Source organism: Anser anser, assembly GCF_964211835.1.
Source record: "Anser anser genome assembly, chromosome: 1".
NCBI lineage: Eukaryota > Metazoa > Chordata > Aves > Anseriformes > Anatidae > Anser > Anser anser.
Genome location: NC_139720.1, coordinates 98,079,837 through 98,102,387, shown reverse-complemented (window position 1 = coordinate 98,102,387; position 22,551 = coordinate 98,079,837). Strand labels below are relative to the sequence as shown.

At 44.9% G+C, this 22,551-nt stretch overlaps 1 protein-coding gene and 1 long non-coding RNA gene across 4 annotated transcripts in view; one reads left to right on the top strand and one right to left on the bottom strand.

Moving 5' to 3' along the window:
• Positions 1 to 22,551, top strand: part of LSAMP (limbic system associated membrane protein) — a 966,851-nt gene that overhangs the window by 176,387 nt on the left and 767,913 nt on the right. The gene's annotated exons all lie outside the window — the stretch shown is intronic.
• Positions 1 to 22,551, bottom strand: part of LOC310892235 — a 54,686-nt gene extending 32,135 nt beyond the window's left edge. The window contains exons 1-2 of one of the 2 annotated variants that reach the window (XR_014577980.1): positions 6,518 to 22,551; positions 1 to 5,997 (exon numbers count right to left, since the gene is read on the bottom strand). The exon at positions 1 to 5,997 is cut by the window's left edge and continues 17,166 nt beyond it. This is a non-coding gene — a long non-coding RNA (uncharacterized lncRNA). The other variant, XR_014577979.1, reaches the window with a different exon arrangement.

The window sequence follows — 22,551 nt, the reverse complement described above, 5'->3', positions numbered from 1 at the left end:
TCTGATGGAAAAGAAGGTTTTGCCTTCTCTTTCTCTTCTTTACCACAGAGCTCCAGGAGAGAGACCTGCAGTTTCTCAGCAGGATAGCTAACTAAGGTCTGAAGGAAAAATAGGGGTTGTTCTTGGCAATGAGGGAAAAAATGCCCGAAGTGCCAGTTTAATCCATAGATCCTTGCTTAGGTCTGCATGGCCGAGAATAAGACTGAAGTGTGACCAGCAACTTAAATCCTTCAGTAGGGCACAGCAGGAACCACAGATTTAGGATGAACACAATTGTATGTATCTGATTCCAAGGAACTTCTTCAGGAAATTATCCTTCAAATGCTTTGGCCAACAAGATACTTGGAAAGTCTTTACAATATAAGCCTGCTCGCCTCAGACACACGTACCGCTGCTGTGTCACATACTGCCTTACCCTCGCAATGCCAGCATGTAGGGTAGTCTGTGGGGCAAAGAAATCCAAATCCAGGCTCTGCAGTCTTTTGGTTGCTTTTTGCCTAGCACCTTTTCTTCCCCTCTTCAGTTCTGCTCAGGGAAAGACACTTCCCCTGTAGGGTTTTTCAGTTTAAAGGTGTAAAGCCTGTCTTCTTCTCTTGCTGCCACAATTGCTGTGAATGGGTGTTTTATAGGGGGGCTGCTGTGTGCTCAAGGAACACACAGTTTTGTGCTTCCTTTTTAAAGAAAGGAAGAATCCAGATAATCAGAAATGGGTTGACTACGTGACCAAAGTGTGTAAGATCTCCCTGCTCCATGCAGGGGAAAAAAAAAAAAGAAGAAAAAGAAAAAAAAAAAAAGCCCTCAGGTTGGCTCTGTGTTAAGCTTGAACACACACATATCTCTTCTTATGTGCACATCTGCGAGCGGGTTGTGTGCTGGGGGCATCCCCTCAGGATCTGGACATGGAAGTCCTTCATTCCCAGCAAAAAGAGATTGTTCTTTCTCTGTGCCCACCTCTCCTCCCTCCCTCCCTTCAGTTTTGCTCATTAAGGTAGCTTAATGCAAAGGTCTGTTAATCACAGCCTGGGCTTGTGAAGCAGAAGGCTTCATGTCCAGGAACACCTAGCAGCTTCTCATCTCACCGCATTGATGCTCTCATCTAGATTCGTCTCCACTGACATCTCTCTTGCCCAGCCTGAGATCTTCAAGAGAGGGCTGTCCTGAGGGACAGCCAAAAACATGCCCTCTGTCACTCTGACCAGAGCTACTTGAGAGGGGAGGGATCACAGCTAAGGGTTCCCCATGGGCTGCTGTCTGGTCAGCCCCTGGGAGCAGACATGGGGTGGGTGCCACAGGCTGGAGATCCTGTCAAATGAAACTTGAAACTTTCCCACCGCTGAGACCTTTCCCAGCGGTCTCTTGAGACCCCGTGCCAGGCCTGCTGTGGCTGGATGTGGTGATCCCCGTGCGGGGCAGGTTATCACTTCTTCCTACCCACCTTTGCCATCCATTGCGCACCGAGCAGCTCCTGCATGACGATGTGGCTGCTGCACAGCTGCTGCTGGGGCTCCCCAGGGGCAGCTGAACTGACGGCAGGTCCCACCACCAGTACTGTCACCCCTTTGCCGTTCATTCCTCCCCGGGTCCCTCCTCAAGCAGAAAGTCTAGAAGCACGGGAGGAGCGAACCAAAAGCACTTTCTCGGTTGACCGTGCGAGTCTGCTAGCTGGGGGGCTTTAAGGGCAGCTGCCAACTATAGTAAGACTTGCACGAAATTCACAGGAGCTGGCTGTTCGCATGTCAGATGATGTAAGGAGAAGGGACTCACTGATGTATACAAAAATAGAAGTTACCAAGCCAGATGGGGAGGAGAAGAGGAAATGTTGCTTACTCACAGGGAAAAAAAAAAAAAAAAAAGGTGTGTGTGTCTATAATACTGTTTGACAGGAGTTGCCTGCTTTTCTATGCTTTTCCTATTCCCACTTTTCCAGGCTTTCTTCATAGTCACAAGTCACCCCACAAGCATCCCTAGATTACCAGCTCACAGGGAATCGAAGCTGCCAGTGCCCTGAGATGTGATGGTGTCTGCAGCACAGGGGCTTTCCAAAAGGGAAATTTCTGTTCCCCCATTTCTCTCGCTGCGACCCTCCTTGCAACTCCGTCAGCATTTCTGCTGCTATCAGCACCAGGGCTCATCTCAGCAGAAGGCATGCAGCAATTTAGTATTCTGGTTCAGCCTGCCATCGCCCACAGCACCCCCTTGGGAACTGCCATCCATGTCCCTGCTGGTGGGTAGCCCCCTTGTCCTGGGCCACTCCGAGTTCCCCACGGGCAAGTGGGATGGGTGAGACCGTGTGGGCTGGTTCCTGCCCGGGGCTGCAGTCCTGGGGCGCAGATGGGGGAGCTCCCAAAGCCATCCTGTCAGAAATGTGCCTCTCAGAGTCCCCCTGCAGGGTCAGCCAGCCTGGCCAGGGGCTCCAGAGCTGCGAGGGCTGAAGCTGGGGATGAAGCGAGGGTGAGAAACAGCAAATGAAGCAAAAGCAGGGAACCGGCTCTGACTGCAGATGGATTTTGCCCCCTTCTGTCAGCATCCTGCAACAGACCCGAGCCGCTCTGCATTGCTGTACTTGGTGCATTTGGCTGTACAGACGCTGTCGACAGCCACTCGCATCCTCCCCCCAGCCTCTTGCCGGTTGCAGGCAGAGAGGCCAGAGATTATGACCGTAGCCTTTGGGGAACTCAGCTTTAAAGCCAGATGACTGTGCCACAAACAAGAGTATTTTATTTTGGGGTCAGAAGGTATCAGGCTGGGGCAGAGAAGGTGGTGGGGGAGCGGGAGGGAGCGAATATTTGCAGCAGCAGGAGAGACACATAGCTGAGGGGTGACTGCCAGCAGCTGAAAAGATCTTAGAAGATTTCAACATATTTCTGCCCACCAGATCCATTTGCAAAAGTGCTGGTGTGCTAAAAGCTGTCAGTACCTGAGTATTGGCCTCACAGGAACATGAAGGCAGGATGCTCCCACAGGCCCAGTCTCCTGGTGGAGAGCAGGAGGAGGGATAGTCACTAAAATAATGTCTGTGTTTGCACTGACCTTCTACCCTCCATCCCTAACCTATCCTACCCTACCTGCCTAATGTCTAACAGGGTAGCAAAGCTCGAAGTTACTGCCAAACAGTGCAAAATTAGGGGCTAAGCATCAACCTGGCACCTCAGTTCCAGAGGTACATGACAGCTTTTCCTGACATCATTTTTGCTGTTCAGCATTAGTTCTGGGCTTCGGTAGGAAGGTTTTAGTCGCCTTATAAATAATCCCTTTCTCTCCAGTGCGACCTCTACTCAGGCTTGGTGCGTGCTGCTCCGCAGCTACACGAGAGGTGGGTGCTTTTCCACCGTGACTGCAATCCATGCAGGCCTTTCAGAGCCTCCTCACGGGTGTGCTTTCCACAGAAGCAACATACGAGGGCTCAGAGAGCCACCTGAGGAGCACTAATTCCAGTAGTGTTGTGTTGTTTTTTTTCCCCAGAGATTGCCCAGTTGTTACTTTAACAACACTTGGACCAAAAATGAAATTTTAAATCCCAGACAGACCCAGGAAGATGTGTGCTTCAGAGCTATGTTGACCTCTTGCTTGCATCCTAGTGAAAAGCAGGTCTGCTGGGCTAACCCCCTTCTTTTCAGCCACGGTCAGCAAGGATTCATCTCTAAGTGCTCCTGAGCTTGCTCCAGGGCCCAGCGAGTATAAGCAGAAGTGAGGTGGAAATCTTACAGGGACCTTTGCCTTTTTCTTCCCCATGGCAATGTTGAATACCACCTGATGCCCGCTGCAGCAAAAGCAATGTCACTCTTTGGAAATGGGTACATGGGATCACCCTTCCTGACGGAGGGGATTTGGGTAAGCCCAGGAGAAATACCTGAAGGCACACCCCAGCCTTCCTGGCAGCACGACAGCGGACTGGTGTCCAAGTGTCACAGAGCATCTTACAGCGCATCGCTCCGTTTCCTTTTCCTCCCGTTATTCTGCATTTATCTGTGGCCTTTGTATCTCTTGGCTGCAGCGCAGGCCAGGCACGGGCAGCTCACCAAGGCACCTGTTCTTGCATCACTCCCGCTCTCTCTGTGTTACTTACTTTCCCCCTCTGCCCGTTTCACCAACACGAGAGATGCAGGTCACTGGGTAAAGCACCTAGTTTTCTGTACGCAGATAGTGTCCACGTGAGGCCTGGCAAATTGTGACCAAACCTTAGCTTTGAACATCTCTCCAGCTTGGGCAGGGTGGGAAAAAAACAACTGTCTGGTATATCGGCTGTTTTTCCTTGGTGAGAAGTGCATCCATCACAGGCTGCATTACACTAGAGCACATGGCTGTAATACTTAAGAGAGGAGATGTCTCCAGCCCTCTGCCCCTGCTAGATGGCCTCGTGCTTTGTCTGCTGCCCGGATCCAGGGGAGACCGGAGCCCAGGGACTGTAATCTCCCTGCCTGCCAGAGCTGTGAGCTGGTGCCTCCTGATGTCCTGGCGAGAGCATGTTGTGGCTGCGGTGTTTTTCCCCAAGCAGCTGAGGGTGGCACCTGTGACTCTGGGAGGGAAAGCTGGACAGGTTTTTGAAGTGCTAATGATGATTAGTTTGTCTAAGCCAGCACAAACTATCAATGGGCTTGAAATGTTAATCAGGAGAAGGGCCTAGTGCTGAAGAGCTGCAGAATGAGAAATGAATTGGGAAGCGGGGGGAGAGCAAGGGCTGGAGGGGGAAGAGATGCCTAAGTGGGGATTTGACACAAGTATTTTCAGCTGCTCAGCTCTTTGCTCTGTGCGTGGGACGGATGCCTTCCTCTTCTGCATGCCTGAAATACCTCCACTTACAGAAACACTCAGATTGTGAGGAACTTCATCCTGCCTGCATAGGAAAAACCTCGGTGGGGGTTGCTCCCCAGATCCTCCCCTTCTCCATCTGGGGAGTGACCCTGCACCCCACCCCCGTGTCTCCCCATGAAATGCCGTTTTATCCTTGCACTGCTCTCTGCTGCTTGCTTATTTGGTATGTTGGTGTGTATTTACCTAGCACAGTCCTGGAAGATACTTGCACATACCTGATGTCAGACAAACCGCTGCCACGCAGGCTGCACTTTACTGTAGACTGCATGGATGGATGGATTCTGATAAACACTATAAATATGTGCACTGTAAAAAATATTTGCAGATAGTCTCCTCTCTCTCCCCTTTTCCTTTGATACACACCTGCACACCTCCATATATTTATCTCACATTTGCACTTGCTCTGCCTGTGCTATCTTACATTCACCTAGACATATAGAAAGATCCTCAGAGTACCTTGTCATGCTGTGCTGGCACTTCCAGCTCCCAGATTTCCTCAGGATGGCTTTGCTGCTTGCACACATCTCCTGCTGGAATTACTTTATCAGTGAGTGGGTGTAGGTATGCGCAGTGGTTGTGTCACCTCATCACAGCCCGTCCTGGTGCTGTGTGGATGTGACTCTCTGTTCCGGTTCAGACTTTGCTGGCTGCTCCCATTCCTTTCTTAGGGATGGTCAGTGGGCTCCATGAAACAGCATATGCAATTAAAAAAAAAAAAAAAAAAAGGACAAGAGAAAGAAAAAGAAACGTGTCATTTCATAGCTCTCCAAGCACAGACATGCCTAACTTCCTGCTTAAGGATCTGAGCAGTACAGCTCACCCAATTAGTCAGTAACATAAGAGGCGCTGTATGAGGCAGAACCAGGATCTATCTCGCTGCCTTTCCCCCATATGTCTCCAGCAGTGACCTATAGCAGATGCCAAGAGAAAAAATTAAGAATTGGTGTAGGCTCATAATGATTCTTCTCTGTTACACTGTCTGAGCCTCCGGTGATTTGCAGCGCAGGGACCTACCTCTGAGCCAGCAGTGTCTGCTTCGTGCTGGGTGGTTCTTCATGGGCTGAGCTGCGGTGTGCTCCCAGCCCATGCCATGTCCTGGGACAGGGAGTTCCACTGCTGGACCATGCTCTGAGTGCTTTATTTTGCATTTACTCCATACCTGCCCACTTCATTTGGTTCCCATTGCTTCTAGTGGAAGAGACAGTGAATGAACCCACCCCCCAATATCCCTAGCTCTTGGCATGTCGCACAGCTAGTTAACCTTTCCTTTAACTGATACTAGAAGTCAACTTGGCAATGAATCCTCAAGCACCATATTCATATCGAGCCAGCACTCTTATCTACTCTGTCTGCCTTTTATATCCTAAAGATATTAATATCCTGTATCTAACACTCCACCAAAAAGGCTTTCGAAGAACATCTGCTTGCTGCATTTCCTGTATTCTTACTCATTTTCATGACTCAGGCTCTTGAGCCGTCCCGTCTGCACCAGCCAGCAGCACCGTCCAGGGCGCTGTACGCCTCAGAGGAGACTGGCACCCCTCACAAAACCATCAGAATTAGTGCAGCTGGGGGACTGTGGCCTCAGAGCCAGTCCTGCCATGTGCAAGGGTCCCAGCCTTTTCTCAGTGTGTATTCGTGAGTATGTGCTTCTGCGACAGAGAGAAACAGGAGCTGTTACCAAAGCACCTGGGAGGCATCTTACCCTTGGTGCATTTAGGTGATTATTTGCATCCCTGGCCCCATGGGATTGCCACCTCCTGCATCCGTCCTTCTGCAGAGGAGAGGTTCTGCAGCCGGCTGCGCAATGCAATCACATCGGTGGCCATTAGGATTAGCTCTGATCTTTATGAGGCGAAATCCACTTGCAGTAAGCAGCTCAGGCAAGATGGAGAGAGCACCAGAGCTCCCATCTTGGAGACCGATGCAGAGATAAGGAAGTCCACTAAAGAGCAACACAGAAGTGAGAGCAACAATAATAATTAATCTTCTTAATCAAGTAATCTTTTCACAGCAAGCAGAGCACAAACCACTTAAGTCAACGGACAGATACCTTTTCCTTTAGCAGGCTTTGGATCAGAAAGTCTAGCGAATGAGCCGGGTGCCCCGTTTCGATGTAGCTGTCATTCCTAAGCGCTTACCGAGAGGCTGGTAGGAGCATTGCCTTGGTGAGAGCTGCCTGTCAGAGGACTGCCACGATTTTTTGTTCAGGTACTGTCTGCTCACCTTGCGCGACCACCACTCGCACTTGAAATAGCTCTGCTGTTTCTCACCGATTAGGTGGCTCTCGAGTTTTCCAGAGCACCACGCGAAACCTTGCAGCGCGGGTAGTTCAGCTGCGATGTAGTCAGCACAACGGTACTCCTGACTTTGTCTGTCTCCCCAGGGACAGACTTGCAAACCAAAGCCATTTGTGTTAATGTTCGCAGCAAGCGAATAAAATGGGCCACGAACACCATCAAAACAAATCTGCTGTTTATATTTGAATGACTGTTTGGTCATGCTCTAATAGCAATAATCATCAGCAGTAGCAGCAGGGAGCCAGCATGCGCGTTAACTGCATTACATTTTCATTTGACATGAGTAATTGTAACATTCTGTGAAGTTGTTCTAATAGTTATGATACACTTGTTGGTCCACGAGGTGGGAAGTGGTGGAAGGCCAAATTAAGGTAGTCTGCCTGACCCTCGGTAACAAATTGCCTCACTCTCAATCCATAATGTAGTAGAAGTACTTTGACCGTTGATTATTTTTAAACTATATTTAAGGCATATTGGCAATTTCCTCTTCTGCATGGGTACGTACAATGATTAGAGATGGCCCCAGCCAGGAGTCTGGTGTCTGAATGCTGGATGCAGTGGCTGGATCTGGTTTATAGCTCTTCGCCTCTCTTCCAGACTAAATTAAAACCACTGTATCAAGCCACTCCCATGTTTTGTAGAGGAAAGGCAAGAATCAATTATACTAAACAAAGAAAATTCTCAGCTAATAAATGGATCGACCGAGTCTCCAATCTAGAAATGCTCTGTAGGGTCTCCCTAGGTCTCAGCCTAAAATAAAGTTGAGGCAGGGGGTACTGATCTTATCATGGGTGATTCAGGCTCTGGATCTGTGATCCACTGGCTTTGGGGTGAGAGTGCCCAGCCTGTCGCACTGGGGGGCTCCAGCTGAAGGCTGAGGTTGAGCCCCGAGGCTCCATTTCAAAGCCATCTCTAGTCAGCACTGGCCTGTTCTCTTTCTTATTCTCTAAATAAAAATAAAAATGAAAAAATGTTGAAAGCTGGAGACCTCACAGTGGAGGTCTTTGCATACCTTTACAAGCAGCATTTGGGCCACACCGGTGTCTGCCTCGGTGTCTTCCCTCCTGCCTTCCCTGCTTCTGGCCGGCTTGTCACTCACTGTCACCCTGGGGTGACCTCCCTGCTCAGCACCATGAGGTTTTGGCTCACGTTCACAGCAGGATTTAAACGGAGTAGAATGAGGCTCCGATTACAGTTCTAACGAGGATGAAATTCCCGATTCCCATCTCGTGCTGAGTTCCCAGCTGTAGGAATTTATCGGATTGTTACAGCCACGCTGACGCTCGCTTCTTGCTCTGCCGTGGCCTCTGCTGGGCAGTGCCTGCCTGCCTGCCCGTGCAGATAACTCAGTGCTCTTTGCTCAGCCAGGCCAGCCAGCTTGCTCGCCTGGCATTTTGTTCGCTCACCTGTGCTCGCATTACTAGCGTATAATGGTTTCCTAATTGCCCCTGTTAAGCACATTCCCAAACACGTACCTGCCGCCCTGCTAGACTGCAAAAGGGTCAGTGGGACCAAGAACAGAGCTCTGGAAAACCCTTCAGAGTGTTTCCAAGGATCCAGCTTTACTTGTTTCTGGTCAAGGATGAAAACAAACCCTTACTTCAAGTCTTTGCCCCAATCTTCACTTGTTTTTGTATAGGGGCAAGACCTGGGGACCAGCCCCAGGCAGCACGTGCTCCCTCCGGCTCTGCTCAGCAGCACTTCAGAGCATCTCAAAGCGTCTGTGTGCTCAGCTGGACTCGAATCTGTCCTTCACCTGGCCTGTCCCCATGTGCCATAGGACCAGGTGGGACTGAGCAGTTACTGCTGTCTTCCTCTTGGGCCAAGCCTGTGTGTTCTCAGTCCAGCTGTGTCTGGTCGGTCCTTTCTGCTCTCTTACGTGCCCTTTGGTCTCAGGGGTTACTTACATGTGGTCCATAAGGTATGCTGAGTCTGCCCCGTGTGCTCCCAGTGCAAAGCGTCTTCATGTCAGGCTGAGCCTGCTGAAATCTGTCACAGAGGAGAAAGGAGGAGGAAAGAAATAAAGAGAAGTGAAACGAAGGAGAATACGGTTGGGAGTTGGCACAGGTGCTTTCCGTATAGGGCCAGGCAACATTTTCAGGCGGCGGCAGCACGTGGCGAACATCGCTTTGCATATGAAAATCTAGTTAAGCTAACGAGGTCCTTAATTAGGGCTTTTATTATCTTTTAATTCTTTGCTTAAAGGAAAGTGATTACAAAGCTCATCTTTATGATACAGCAAACTAATCTTTCATTTCTGAAGTGTTTTCTTTCCTTTCCTTCCCTTGCCACAATAATGAGGAAAGGGGAAGAGAGAAAAAAAGGAGGGGGACAGAAAGGGAAACAAAGCTGTGAGAAGGAGACCATGAAGCAGAGCGTTTGAACCTGTGTGCTCTTGAAATAGCATTTCAATGCAGATCAGAAGAAGCCTCGGGAACCCGTGACTCAGTAGCTGGGAATAAGTGGGCGAGGGACATGATACACGAAACGCCCAGGAGCATAGAAGGAAGTGAAGTGGGAGCTGTGGGCTCTTGTTGCAGTGTCTGCACACCTCTGTCCCCAGCACAGGGCTTGCCACCCATCGGTGCCACCAGCAGCGCCTCCCCACCGTCCTCACCCAGCCATACTGAGCAGCTAAGCCTGCTTCGTGCATTACAGTCCTACAGGGTGAATTAAGGAAGGGGCTTTCCTAAAGACCCCTCAAATAACAGGGGCCTGTAGAACTCATGTCTGCTCTTCTCCCGGATGCCAAAAACCCGCACAGCATATGAAACTGCAGGAAGGATGGAGCAGATTAGAAACAACCACACACTGAAGAGCTCTGCTGGCACCCCCTCCTGCCCTGTATCCCCCACCCTGGCTTTCCCAGCCCAGGGCTCCCCGCAGCATCTCTCCCAGTGTATTTCAGCCCTAATGATTATTAGGAACCCCTTATGTATGTCCATCTGGGTTTCTTACAGGTCTGTTAATTGTATCCTATCCTGTTAAACCCACTGACGTACAGTCCTGGGCTCCACATAGAGAGCAGTTAATACACTCAATTTTAGTTTATTGTGTACCTTGTTATCCTTGTCCTGGGAGTCTGACAAATAGCTATCACATTTTTTCTGCATTTTATGTTATGGACATCTGTTGAAAATCACTAAATTCATGTTTCTTGTGAACTCTGCCAACTTTAAACCTTGGTTGCTGCTTCCCTTCACCTGCCTCTGGAGGCACGATCCGTTATGGCCTGAAGCGGTATCACCTAATATTGTGATCGTGATAGATCTCTCCAGCTAAGGAGTGTAAGGTGGGGTCAGCTTCCTGACAGCGAGACGCCCAAGAACCTGCTGATATGAACTCCACGGAGGCAAGCTCTGTGAGCCAGAATTGACTGGATGCTCTGCTGCAGCATGCGGATCCCAGTGCTGCTGGAGGAGTAGTCCTTCGGTTGTCATATCAAAATGAGGTACTGATCGTTTGTTGCCATTTGAGACCGTGTGATATTTCCCATAAAGGTAGGGATGTGTCATCAATGTCTTGGCCAAAGTCTGATACAAATTATTACATGCTACTTTCTGAATTATTTCTCCTTGCAATCAGAATTTCCCTTCCCCTCTTTTTCTTCTGGCTGCTTCAGCACTGCAAAACAATTGCTGCATCCCGCAGCACAGATAGCTGCATTTCAGTTTTTGCTGATGTGATCTTTACTGTATGTCTTGAATATATCAGAAAACACAGTTCAGTGAATCTAAATACCATCCACTTTTCATTGCTGTGATAGCAGTGTTTGGCATGCAATTTTTAATTCAATTACGACCCAAATGAAAATAAAGGAGATTTTTAAACCTTCGGCTTTCAGCCTAGAACATAGCTCTGCATTGGACACTGGGCATCAGAGCAATTTGTACCTTTGCAGTCTTTTTCCCTGGTAAAAGAACATCAGCTTTATCTGTGAAGTTGTAGATGATACCGAAGACAAATGGACTGATTTTGCAAGGTGCTTACTGTCTGCATTTCCAATTCAAGCTAATGCTTAGTATCTGTGAAAATTAGGCAAAAGATTTTTTACAACCGCTTCGAAGTGCTTTGTGGTCTCTTTTCTCGGTATCTTTCATATTTATCTAGATCGAAGGAAGTTTAGAGAAGCAAATACAATTACTAGCGCTTCTTTGTCAACCTGGCAATAGCTTCTGTCTATTCTGCTTAGAAATCTTAGTCTAAACAGGTGAGATATGCATATATTATGGCTTTTCAGACAATGTCTGCTGAATGCCCAACTAGCTTAAGTCATTATGGTATTTTTAAGCTGGTGGATTATAGTCAGTGTTTTTAACTGTTTATTAACAAGTTCATATTAATCTCCTCAATACCAGGTAGCTTAATTTTCCATGAATTCCTTAAGGACATCCTGACCCTAGTTAGAATTGGAATGAATTATAGAATACCGTTTAGTATCTCCATAAATCTGTGTAGATCTAATTCACATTATCAGGTGGACGTCCTGCTATTGCACTTACTTTATCTGGAACCACAATTAAGCCATCTTTGCCCAGTCTCTGGCCACAAGGTTGTTTTAGACCTGCAGGTATTTCATGAACTGGATCAGCAATCTCTTTCTGGTTTCCTGCAAGACTTGCCAAAGTGTTTCTTTGTGTTAACTTCCCTGTACCCAAATTAAAACATCATCCATTAAAAGTCTGACACCTCGTAATCCCTCAAAGATCTGTGCAATTACTCTTTGTAATACCTTGGGAGCAGAACTTGTACCAAATGGCCTTTGCTTAAATTCACTGTATAATATCCAAATGGTGTATTAAAAATCACTAGCTTAGAGACTGGGCTAATTTTTTCTTACAAAAAAAAATAAAAATCATGTATTATATCTAACATTTAGAATATTTCAGTGTTTTTTCTTTCAGCTAAAATCTTAGCTGTCCTTTCTTCGGTGATTTTGATCAGATGCTATACAGATTTTATGGCTTCATTTCATTCATGTGAATCAATACACATCCATAGCATATTTGACTTCTCAGTTACAACCACATAATTCTTTCAAACTGTAAATTTTTCTTCTGTACCAATAAGTGCTTGATTTTTCATGTGGTCAGATTTAGTTTTTCTACTCATCAGGGTGAATGATAGCTTCTTCTGGGTGGGCATCACATGGGAATTAATAATTTATCGAAGTGGTATTTGGAGACGTGAGGATTCCTGTAGACTGTTTAGGATTCTGCAGAGATTACAGCACACATCACTTTTTACTAACTTGGGCTATGTCATTTTCAAGTCCTAGTATTTTCCCTGGAACACATTGCAGTTTCCCAATTTAAAAAAATACAGCCATGCCATTAATGTTTAGCTGTGTTTGCCTGTCTGAGCCATTTATCCTGCACTCTCTGTGCCTACAAAAGTATATATGCCATTCCTTTCTGTTCTCTAAACGTGTAGACTTTCCTGATGTTAGTATGTGTTACACAGCTTTGAAAACAATTTGAAAAACGTTTTGGCTTTGCAATTGTCTTTGCGTTTGTTGTGTATTTGACCAAATTCTGAGGTCTTTCTTGGTTTGCGCACTCAGCCCTGTTTTGTGGGTAGGGGGTTTGTGATAATGAGAACTTACTTTTCTCTTCTGGATTCCTTTTCAGATTGCCTTCAACTCCTGTTTTCTCTTTTTGAAATGGTGCAACATGGGCACTCAGTCATCACTGAGTCATAGAGAGTCCAACTGTACGTTCTGCTGCCTTTAAAAGGTCTCAGTTCCTGGGTTAGGATCGTGTAGCCTCTTCTTCAGAGGATTGGATCCATCTGGGGTCTGATCCAACACCCCAAAAGCCTGTGGAATAATTCTAGTTGCCTTCAGTGGGATTAAGATAAGGCTTAGGTCATTCTGTCCTGAGGCTATGAATTTCTCTTTCATTTAAGGGCTGTGGAGCTCTTCAAATTCATGTGACCATGCTTAAATTTCTATCCAGTCCCCAGTGCATCAGATAGATCACATTACCCATGGTTGCAATGTTTTAAAATGATCATATTTTGTATAGTAGCAGCTTCTCCCCCTGATTATCACAGCTTGAGCCAAATCCTCTCCCCAGTTGCTTCTCCTCCCATTGCAAAACACCAGCAAACACCACCATGTCCACTGTGTGGACGGTACTGCAGTGTTTTAAGAGCCTCCTCTGCAGCTTATTTGCACTGGGCAACTGTTCAAAGTCTTCCTGCTGCTCTCTTTTCTGTTACGATTTCCTGACAATTCAAAGAATTTGGGGGAAATAAACACTCCCCATCCGGCTGTAACTTTTGTCTCAGTTTAGTGGGCACTAAGAAAGAGAGGCATGGCTCTTTTTTGAAAAGAAAGATTGCTTTTATTCACAGGGTTATGCTCAGCATCCTGGAAATGTGAGAGTGATACCGAGCATGCTCAGAGTTTCAGTACACTTACCTATCTAGTCAGTCCCATGCTAAAGTAATGCCACCTCAGCTCCAAGATCTGGGCCTGAAACGAACGAAACACCTCCAGGGCTTGACAAAATGTCGATCCTGGGCTTGGTCCAAGCCTGGCTCTAGGCCACAAAGATACAACATCTTTGGATGAGAAGCAAGGCAAAAAGCTGAGTGTTGCAAGCTAGCCTTGCTGGCTGCCATGAAAGAGAGAAGATGAAACACAGGAAAAAAAGAATTAACTGGGAGGCATCCATCAAAGTCCTTCTTGAGGTGAATAATTATACTCTCTGTTAATTACACGTAGTACCATAGCTTGGCTTTCATGATATATGTCAGTTTTTATTGCTCTTGTTGTCAGTTTCTGGATGTCATAACTCTGCTCCCCAGCAGCCTGTCATCAGAAAGAGCTATGCTAAATGAATTCCATAAAAAAGCATTTGCTAATGTTTGCTTCCTCGGGATCTGCAGTGCAATAGGGTAGCTGGAGCTCCTGCACAAAATTTTCCAGCAAGATGATGCTCAGAGCTGGCTCAGTTCAGCACCTTCTGTACAAGCTCTGGTATCACACCCATAGCCCGAGTAATTTTTGCTGTCGCGGGCAGGGAGGCATTTATTTGTTCAGGGTTTAAACCTGCTGTCTCTAACCTCAATCACAAACCTTTCAGGCCAGTCTTGCCACCCCGCTGGTTATCCCTGGCTCTCCTATCCCTGTGGAGCACCCCATGCAGATACGTCTACCTTCAGCAGCACTGGCAGGATTTTAAAGGTCTTCTAACCCTGGTGTGGGATCTCATTACCTCCCCTCGCCCTGCGTGTTGGCAAGGCTTATTTTCAGAGTTCTTTCAGAAACATTTCTCAGGTGAATTTTGTTTATGATTATAGAGTCACAGAATTAAGCAAAGAAAGAATGTGTTTACTTATTCCAAAAAGTCCTGTCAGCTTGAACTCATCCAATCAGGGAGAATCACCAGTATTATTTAACTTTGCTTTGTCATACCAAGTGATTTGCTAGCCAGCTTTTGGAGAGCATATGAATTCTTGAAAGAATTATGGTTGGACATTGTGGTTTAACCTACTTAAATAGAAATGTGTGAGGATGCTGTCGTTTTTGCCAAAAATACATTTCACTATACATTTGAAAATTTTAATTTGCTATAGTCATGTGGAAAAGTTTTATGTTTAGTCCACAGGCTGAAATATGCTCTCATCAATTTTGTCTTGAATACATTTGAATAAGGAACAAATTAATCAAAAATGTCTATGTGCCAAAATTTCATGAAGAAACGTTGCCAATTTTTTTAGAAAACCGTGCTGCAAACATTATATCCAGCTTTGGTGATCAGGATGAGTAAGAATGAGTGAAAATTCTCAGAGTAGGTTTCTGTCTTTGGTTCCTCTGTCTTCTCGATCATGTTTAGTATCTGCAGGCCTGAAAATATTTACTGTATTGAGACCTACAATACCCCTGTGAAATAACAGAGCACTATCTTCTTCTTCGTGGTAGGCTTAGAAACTCAGATGTTAAAGACTAGGTCAAACCACCCAAATGAAGAACCTGTTTTAGGATGTGATGGAATGATGTCTGAAAGTGTGTAGGCTATAATCATGTAATTTATAAGTTTTGCAGGTAAAATCTTAGGTTAGATGAATCCTGTTCTAAGTGAGGTGTCCATGGCTACACAGGAAATCTCTGGCAGAGAAAGGAAATGAAACTGTTTCAGAGATCCAAGGCAATTTATGGGGCCTTCTTTCTTTTACGTCATTTCAACCATCCTTCCCTCTTACAGATATGAAAATACGCATGTGCTGATGCAAGCCAGCTAGCAACCCAGGAGGAATTGTGCTCATAAAACAAGCAAGCAGAACAATAAGCAATGTGAACACAGCAGAGATGCATCACTACAGAAGATTAAAGCCAAGAAGCATCTTTGTTCTGAGAGAAGTACTCAGATGTACTCGTGTAGGTGGCCATGCCTTCAGCAGGGGGGCGGACTGGAGACATCAGGAAGCACCTTCTCACCTACACAATTCTGCAAGTTTCTGAACCCATGTTTGTTCTCTGGTCTGGTCCCAGTCTCTGAAGTCTAGCTCTTGCACAGATCAGGTGCTGTAGCTCCCACCAGCCACATGGTTTAGGTGCTGAAGATCACTGTGGACTGTTCTTGGTGGCTGTGAAACCTTGAAGCTAGCTCTGTCCACCCCGATCAAATGCCCCTATTACAGCAGTTTGTACACATCCTGGAAACATATCGGAGCACCAAATAGAAATGAGGGAGAAAAGGTCCACTTTGGACTATAGGAGGCTTGCAAGTAGGTGTGAGCAGCTGTCCAAGTTGCTCTTGACTATAGGAAGGGGCTGGGCCTACTGGTGAAGATGCTTCCCTTTAAACAAGGGGCTGTCTGGAAATAAAAAAGGATTGCATAGGGAAGCTCAGGGCTTTGCTCCCTACAGACTTAAAACACCACCCATTGAATCACCATATTAATCTACAAGCCATAACCACAAGCCAGCAGTCTCAGCCCTGTCTGAGCCCCTCTCTGTGGGGGTCTGAGGCCGTGAGGGGGTCTGCGTCTTCCCTCTTGCCTTTCCCTTCAGGGCAGGCTGAGGGAGGGAACATTTGACAGTCCAAGGCTGGATCTCCTCCATGGTTCTCATCATGTTTTCAGACCACTTGGCAGTGGTTTGGTTTCCTTTGGAAAACAGAATCTCTTCAACTTTGGCAGTAATAATGGCCTAAAATTGCTTTTAACTGAGCTAAAACCAGACACAATTCCCTGAGCACTGGAATTCCTTTGTTCTGTGGTTGAAATCCCAGGTGTCAGGAGATGCTTGGGCTGAAGCTTTCCATTTGGTAAGGATAATCGTAACAGCACTGACCCATGGGGATTCCCTGATGTCTAATAAGTCATAGGTTTTTCTTTTGGGGAAGGAAAGGCAATAGCTGGGCCTCTCTCATTCTTATCACTTTATTTCTGAAGTCTGTGGGCATGTAGCAGCTGTGTCAGAACTAATTGAAACTGACTCTTGTCTGGTGTCTTAGACAGCTTCGGGTTTGGCTGTACTCCACCTTCTCATGTAAGTGCAAATAAAGCCATATAAAGCCAGATCCATTAAGGCATGTACACCCCATTTCAGTTCCCTGTCATTAAAATGGAGTCTGTGGCACTCTTAGCATTGTAGGGGCTGTTATAGTCAGCATGGATGAATGAGAAGTAACCGTTTAGAAGGGCTGAAAAGAAACAGGGATACACTCTGATTAGTGGGAAAGAAGGTAAGGATAGAACATGGAGACCCTCACCATGCTGAAGGATGGATTGGAGGAGGAAAGGGCAAGGAAGGAGAGACACTTAGAAGCTCTTCTGTTTGTACCTCCTGTGAAAAACTTTCAAGGGAAACTGGATCTTCTGTAAGGATGTCAGTTTTCTGCTGACACATTTCTGGTCAGGTAGGATCAAGATCTCTTAGGACAAAAAAAAAAGTGAGTGCTTGAAACTCCTCAGCTCCTTACAACTCAGAGCTGTTTTCTGGTAGCCTCCAAGCTGAGTTGTGGTCCCAGGGACAATTCTTGCTACCACCAAAATAGTTTTCCTACAAGTATGTTATAAAGTGAGATATATTTTCCATTCAGGCTCCTGAGTAAACTGCTTTACCATCATGTACCGTCCTGGTTATCCAGAAATTGGAAAGATTTGCTCTAGAAAATAGGTGGCATTTGGAGATGACTGAAAAAAAATCTAACTCCAAATGCAAGTGATCTTAATGAAGCCTTCACATATATATTATTTGTGTATTTATTGTTAGCTCTCCCAGGGAAAACTTGGTGTGTGGAGGAGTGATTTAATTCAATTACTTCAGGATTGTGCTTAAAAGTGTTCCCTTAAGATCTCAGCATGTCTCTTAACCCACCAGCATATTTAAAGACAGTCTGCACAATCGAAATCTGAGATTTCACATTCAAGTTAAATCCCACACAGTTGCTCTTGTTTTACCCAAATCAGGTTACACATCTCTCTAGGAATATGTTGCCCAGATGCTCAGGGCTTTATAAGAGCAAGTGTTAACAAGATTTAAGCCACAATAGAATTTTTTTCTCTGCTAAATAATATCTGTGAATTGATGCCAATAGAACCCTTGCTATAACATACTCTTACCATCTGAATCTCAGAAGGCAAAGTTCTGATGATTTCATCCTTCAGAGCTACCAGCTAACACACTTTTCAGGAAATGCACCTCAAGCATTTCTTCCTTTTTTGATTGAATCTCTCAAACATGATTTTTAGTGGAACGCAAAGTTGATACCAGCATTCAAAGTGCCTTTACCTAAGCATTTTCACAGAGTCTTACAAAAAGAACTGAAAGGGTCCGAAAGATATCAGAAGCCCATCTCTCTACCCTGAGGCAGAGTCAGTCACCTGTATGTGTTATTCCTGCCATACGATTTGGTTTGAAAGCTGTCCAGTAATGGAGCTCCACAGCCTCCCCGATGAGACTTTTCTAGTACTTAACTGTGCTTACCAGTGGATCTTTAATTTCTCATGCTAGCTGACATACATTTTTCTTCCTGAAATTTAAGCCAGTTACTCCTTGCTCTGTCCACAGTGACGCAAACAACAAATTATTTCCTTCTCTTTTGTAAACAGCATTTTTTATACATGAAGATTCTTGTCATGCCTCATCCAGTCTTCCCTTCTGCTGACTGATTAGCCCAAGCTCTTTCAATTTCCCCCTGAAATAGGTGTTTTCTAGAATCATAACCATTCTTGCTTGCTCTCTGTTAGATTTTGTCTTCTTGGTCCACATCTTTCTATAAGTGTCATGTGCAAAACAGGACACAATATTCCAGCTGAAGCCACTAGATGCTTAGTAGAGTGGAAAGAGCAAAACGTCCACATTCCTATGTCTACATGATATTTTCCTTTTTTGCAATGATACAACATTGCTGATGTAAGTCCAGTTTGCAAACCATTGTATTCCACCCACTTCAGATTTTCTTCTTCTGAAGAACTTCTAACTAATTAGTCGTTCCCTTATCTTGTGTCCATGCAGTTGTTTATTCTTGTTAAAGGCTTTAATTGATCTTTGTTGGATGCATTCCATTTTTAGGAGTACTCCACTTTGTAAAGATCCTTTTAAATTATTATTTTAGCTGTCAGCATTTTTTCAGTCTTCCTTGCAACCTACACAATTTGTAAGGCAGGTCTCCAGTGTACTCCATCATTCAGCTGGAGGACGATGCTCAGTGTGTTGGTCCCAGGGAATCTCACTCGATGCGGCTTCCTATTTTGACAGAAACTGCTGAGAACAGCCCTCAAAGTAAGGCTGTGCCACTGGTTTTACACCTACCCTTGAGTCGTTACTAAGGCATGTTTTCTGAGATTGCTGAAGAGAATATCACAGGCACTGGTGTCACAAATCCTACTAAAAGTCAAGATATATGGCATCTATTGCTTGTCACCTATGCCCAAGGCCCATTACCTGTCACACAAAGAAATTAAATTGGCTTGACACAATTTCTTTCTGACAATTCAACAGGGTCTGTTACTCATCTCTTCGTACTTATCCTTTTAGCTTCTTACGTATAGTTCAATTATTTGTTTCAATATTTTTTGTTGGGATGGAAGTTAAACTGAGTGGTCGGTAATTCCCTAGCATAATTTTTTAGAGCTAGACACCATGTTTCCCCTTTCCAGACTTCTAAAATCTTTTCTGCTCTCTGTGATTCATGTTCTCCATGAACTGAAATTGCTTCAGCTAGTTCTGTAAATATTCAAAGGAAGAATTTCATCAGGACCAGCCAGCTTGAAAGCATACTCCTCTGTGCTTTTTTTTCTTTTTTTTTTCTTCTTTCCTAGGCTGTCATAGCCTGAGCCTTCATGGAGTTGACATTAATAGCATAGCATTAGACACTTGCTTGCACTTGACCTTCTTAATGAACTGGCTCCCCAAAATGATTCAACCTTTAGATTGTCATCTGTCCCTTCCCATTAACACTCCCCTTTATGTTGTCACTGTTGGTGAAGGAGGGGGAAGTTTTCTTTTCAGCTGCATCTCTGCATCCCTCTACCCTTCCCTCAGTAGCCTGGTCTGTGTCATCTCTTCTGATGCCTGAGCTCAACAAAGTGCCTGATTTGATCAGACTGGGTTCCTGCTTCCTTCTTGCCCTGCCTTTCTATGTTCTGCAATGAGATAGATGTTAGCAATGGGTCTCTTAGTGTTGCTTCTTTGAGGAATTCCCAGCTTTCCTTGTTTCCTTTCTCCTTTAGACTCCCTTCCTTTATGATGTTACCTACCAGTTTGTGTTTATTGGAGTCTGCCTTGCTGAAGCTCCTTGTTTTCATGTTGCTGTCTTCTTACTCATGTCATGGATTTTGAACTCTTCCATTCCTTGTTTACTCTCATCAAAGGTGCCTTGTGCTTTCATAATCAGAGTTTACACTGGTTCCAGGTATTAACAGACTTACATCACCAAAGAGATTGTCTTTGTGACTGCAGCTCTTTCTACTCCAGAGCGTTTGCTGCCATAATGGTATTTCCCTTTCACGTCTTCCTTCTTCTCCTTGTCTGTCCCCTAGTCAGTGTACGTATAGCAGCAAAACTTGAAAGCGCTGGCTGAGCTGTAAATGCAGGGGATCAGAGCTGCTGTGTAACTGCCCTTCTCCCACTGGGTCACTGGTTAGCAGTTTTGTTTACTTGGGCTTTTGAATTCCTTTGGGCTTGCCTCACATTGCATGAACTTCATGGATGCTTTGCATTTGCTTTCTCTCATTTAATGCTCATTGAAGTTGAACAACCCATTTCTTGCAGCTCTGCTTTGATTTACGTATCAGTACCAGTAACAACCTGATTGCATTATCTTCTTGTGTCAAATCCAGTCATTCCTACAGTTGATGCAAGTCCACATTAAGATCTCTTCTCTAACAGAAGTGGCTTCTCAAGTGTCTTCACTTTTACATTTTCCATTTGATTTCTTTTCGAATACACTGTCCCTTTGCCACATCTATGTAAAAGGAAAAGATTGCAAATGCACAAAATGTAACCAGTGTCTATTTGTTTCCTTTCTGGAAACTCTTTTTATATTCCAATCTTAAAGTTACTTGTGTTACAATGCAAATTTGAATGTGTGTTTACTTCTGTAAAATAATTTGTTGTTTGTAGTTTTCTGCATATGGGGAATACTTTGTGCAAGGGCTCCGGTGAATGAATTCTTCTAACTGAAGTTATCCTGAATTGACTGTAGCTATTCTGTATTTAAAGTTTCAACTGGAGTTTACCTGATTTTGAACAGATGTTTGCCTTACGAGATAGATAAACAAAGGAATAAAACCCTCCCCAAAAGACAGACCGCGTGAGGCCTTCGCTAGGAGGTTGTTCTCCAGTGTGAAAGGAATAGGAATAATTGGGTTCCTGCTTATAGCTTCCTAAAGGTGGAGTTTTTCAGAGGTCAAAATGTCCTTTAATTCACTTTGCCATTTTGTAGCACGAGAGCAACAACAGCAAAGAGATTAAAACCAGTTTAGTAGACTCATCTTGTTGAGATCCAATGCACAAGAGCACTGAAAATTAGTTGATTGAACTCTAATTTTAAAAGTCACTGACATTATAAAAAAATGTCAGAGGGCATGTCATCAAAAACAGGCTTAAAATAGGATGTCAGATGACTGCCGAAGACCTAATTCTTCTTTCTGTTTCTTTTATTAATTTGTTTAGCAGTTTGCAAATCCTGAAACTACAAAGCAATTGTCAAAGAGGATTTATTAGTAGAAATTCCCACACACTCTCAGTTGACCTGCATTTATAGATTATATAAATGGTAGAACAACAAACAAAAAACCCTCCCTTTTCTGGAGGAACTGAGCTGAGCCCCAAGAGAGAAAACTAACTCCATAACCAGTTCTCTCTGTTCCCTTTGAGTTGCCTCACCCTCTGCTCAGGACAGCGCTTTTAGTAGGAACAGTTTAATGGTGATGACTTTCTTGTCTGATGCTGATAAAGATTATGTTGGTCAGAAATGCCCTGTGCTAACATAGGCAAACCAAGGAGACCCATTGTTTCATTTCCCTTTTCAGAGACATGCCCTTAGTTTGGAGGTGGTCGCTTATTTCGAATCTTGTTAAAGCAAATTTCCTGTAGTCAAAAATCCAATGGAAGATCTCTGTGCTGATTTGGAAAACAATTATGAATTATGGCCAGTGTTCAGAAGCTGCTGTGAAGACACTGATGTAGTAAGGCAAGGTCATTAAATCCTGGAGTGTCTCATTCAAATGGGAATAACCTGAGACTGTGGGGAAGAGAAAAGCAGCTAGACAGCCACACACACAGCTGGTGACTATTTCCCTTGGAGAAGGAGGAAGGATATCTTCTACCAGAAGAACAAAGATGTTGGGGGTTACTATGAAGTCATGCTACATGTTCCATTGCAGATCATGTTTGTCCATCCCTGGACAGATGATCTTGTCCAGAAGCAGTTTCTGAACAATTGTAGCTGTGGTCCACTTAAGGCACAGTGAAAGCTGTGAGTATTCATCTTAAAATTCAGCCTGTGAACTGCAGAAGTTTAGGAGCTTTTTATGAACATTTCAAGTCTCTCTGCATCAGGACAAAGGCAGAACATTTTAAGTTAACGTGATGGCTGTCATCTTCACTTGCAAGCCACAGCCTTCAGGGAGAATTAAGAACCAGAAGAATCCTGGTTACACAGGGGAGCGAAGATGTACGTTTTGATAGTGGCAGGGTCCATTTCAATTGTGAAACCACGGAGGAGGAAGAAATTCAGCTGCTCAAAAAACAAAAGAGGTTTTGCTTCCTGTTTATGACCTGGGATCTTTGGCTACCTAGCAGTCTCATCCCAGAAATGTTTCCAAGTGATGAAGAAACATTCAGAAGGCAATTGCAAATGCTTTTGAATCTTCTTATAGATTTTTCTGTTTCGTATGCTAGCCAAAGTAAAGAATGATTGATTAGCGAAAGCTCAATAGAGCCTGTAAGATTTCCCTGGGATGCATTTCTGGAAGG